Raw genomic sequence first — 2,947 nt, forward strand, 5'->3', positions numbered from 1 at the left:
ATAGTGTGACAAACTGTAACAAATCCAATATGCTATATTCTATGTAATCCTATGAAGCCCAATATGATGTTTAAATGAGAGCTTATACATACTTATTACATACATATTACATACTTCGATGTTCTTATAAATCAATCATAAATTGACATCTATTTTTGAAGTTTTTTCTTCTACCTACGGGCTTATTGGACTATGGAGTCATTTATTGAAAATTATCTTTGTCTGTTATTCATGTACAAAAATGTAAAAAATGTAATTTATAATACCATTTGGATGTATAATGACTAATAATGTGATCTCCTTTTTCTGGATACTTTGTATCCTCCGATGTTTTTGACTTGTTTCTGTATGAGATTTGCTTATGAATTGTAAAGTATGAGCCCTCTCTGAGAATACTTCTCATTATAATCACATACAACATTTTCAACATATGGGTACACATATTTAGATACTTATGTAGCCATATACAAATAACATACACAGATAGATTAAATATTACACTTTTATTATTGTACTCACTTTTTTATGTTACACTACGAATTAAATAATAATAAATTATCTATAATATATTTATTATGGGATATTCTAAGAAACCCTTTATAAGTAGTAGAATATACTCACTAATAATTAAAATAAAAATAAAAATATATACACTTGCACAGATCAATAATTATAGAAATCGCCCCTTCTATGGAATTATTATAAATCTATAGAGATGGACACATCACAGTAGGCGCACACCACTCATAAGAATATTGAGTATGTATGGGAAGGTATCTTTTTACACTCCCCGATATAATAGGCACTATATTTCTTAATTTTGTTATTATCTATTTTAGAGCACTATATGGTTACCTTAAGTATCCTCCCTGACAGGGCTTAACAGTTAGATGGAGCAATACTTTTACTATTAAGGGAGTACCCTTATCACCCCTCCGGCTCCCAATACATTTTGGTCAATGATGGCGGTGCGTTCCACCCGACATGAGGGTGAAGCGCAAGCCGCTCTCATACCCAGACTTATTTGAAGATCGTTGTGCGCTCCACCGACGGATAGGTGGAACGCACGCCACATCCGGGCTGATAGCGGCGATGTGCTCCACCCGTCATGAGGGTGGAACGCAAGCAGCCTCCCTCACATAGCGACTGATTGGAAAATGGTCGTTCATTCCACCAACGGACAGGTGGAACGCAAACCATCCAATTAGATAATTATAAGTTGTTTATAACACTATTGCAAATTTTTATTTCGTAGGGTACTACAGGAACACTAGTCCCATATCTATATGTATCTATTTAGCCTGAGATGGCAATATATCGTTGGAGACGATTTATGAATGTTTTACAGTTTGGCCCTTTATACACAGGTTATAGGTCATTTCTTTCAATTATATTAGTATGTAACTTTACCTGTTGACCACGGACAAAAATCTGCTAATTTTAAAACTTTATAGCTTATAATAATAATAAGAAATAATTATAGTCAAACAGGAAGTGAGGTCATAAACCTCTCCCTATATATACCTGCACAGGAGTCTCACTCATTCACTTGCCAGTTTTGGTCCTGAGGTGAACACATGCATCCACTGCTAAGGTATGACCCTAGGGTACATCTAATCTATTTTATTGTATATACTTTATATACTGGATAACTATTCCAAGAGGGGCTCTTGCTAAATTGGGTTTTGTAATACATTTTTTGTGCATCTTTGTTATAGGATCTAGTCCTATTTTTCTGTAACTTCTGAATAGAAGAATACTACTCTGCTGACTATTTTAAGGTATGGTTTATTTATAAACTCAAATCCCATTTCGGATTTGGAACAGTTGGGGACATTATAGTTAATGTTATATTTTATCCTCTTTTTAGGACCCACAGAAGGTCCATACATTAACATAAACCTAAATATTGGATAAGGGTGATCCCACCTGATCTAATAGAGAGATCCCACACATTATTGTGTAATAGGGAGGTCCCCTACATCTACACAAAAATAGGGTATGTATATGATCATTGGATGATCCCTAATTAAGGTTAATTTGCATAGGAGAATGTAACAGCATATATATATCCACCAGGTACCCTATTATAAATATCCACAACGAGGAAAAGTGGTAAAGGGAAAAAGTTCTCCCGTTTCTATACCTCATACAGGTGAATATTGAATATTTAATTGAATAATAAACAGTAATGTATTTATGAACTACCCATGACCTTAGTTATGTACCTCTGTAGGTGTTCTACCATATATACAAAAAACCTGTTCACTCCGTCTAAGGGTCAACTGTTCATCGTCAAATAATAGAAAGAGTCTAATTATCGAAAGATTCACCCGGTTTTGATACATCAAAGGTAAAAATGCTACTTCTCTTTCCCATTTTTTATAGCAGTAACATCGCTATCTATTTACCTTCAGTATAATCCTTTGAGATTCAATAACCAAGGGGTCTAAACCTCTTAAGGATACCCCATTATGTAAACATTCTTAGGACAAATATTGTCCATATGAAGTAATCCTTGTAACACCATCTCCTTACGTCTTGTTCCCGTCCTCCATTACATTTAATTTAATTTTAAATTGAAATTAATTTAAATTAATTAATTTATATTCTGAAATGTCTATGTGTAGATACATATGTTTTGTCTCTCTGTATAAGATTTTTATTGTATTATTTTATTCTTGTAGATTCATGTTAATATCTATACCCCTGATGAAGTCTCGTTAAGAGACGAAACGCGTTGGGTTATTGTTATGAAAATTCCTGTATGACATGAATTGGACTTGAAAAATGACTGGATCAATCATCATTTTATACTGTTTTTAATAAATGTTTTATGTATAAAATTTAATGTGTACTAATTGTTTAAGAGAGACGGGAATAACCTTAACATATTAAGGGCGCCTTGTAACACTATTGTGTGTAGATTGGAAGGTGGAGCCCCACT

The 2,947-nt window shown here is 33.5% G+C and overlaps 1 long non-coding RNA gene across 1 annotated transcript; it reads left to right on the forward strand.

The window, feature by feature from the left end:
- Nucleotides 1-1,875: 1,875 nt before the first annotated feature.
- Nucleotides 1,876-2,296, forward strand: LOC146079656 (uncharacterized). The gene is made up of 3 exons (XR_014474675.1): nucleotides 1,876-1,999; nucleotides 2,080-2,155; nucleotides 2,237-2,296. It is a non-coding gene; the product is annotated as an uncharacterized LOC146079656 (long non-coding RNA).
- Nucleotides 2,297-2,947: the final 651 nt, after the last annotated feature.

The sequence above is a fragment of the Crinia signifera genome, chromosome 5 (assembly GCF_055691185.1).
Source record: "Crinia signifera chromosome 5, ASM5569118v1, whole genome shotgun sequence".
Lineage (NCBI taxonomy): Eukaryota > Metazoa > Chordata > Amphibia > Anura > Myobatrachidae > Crinia > Crinia signifera.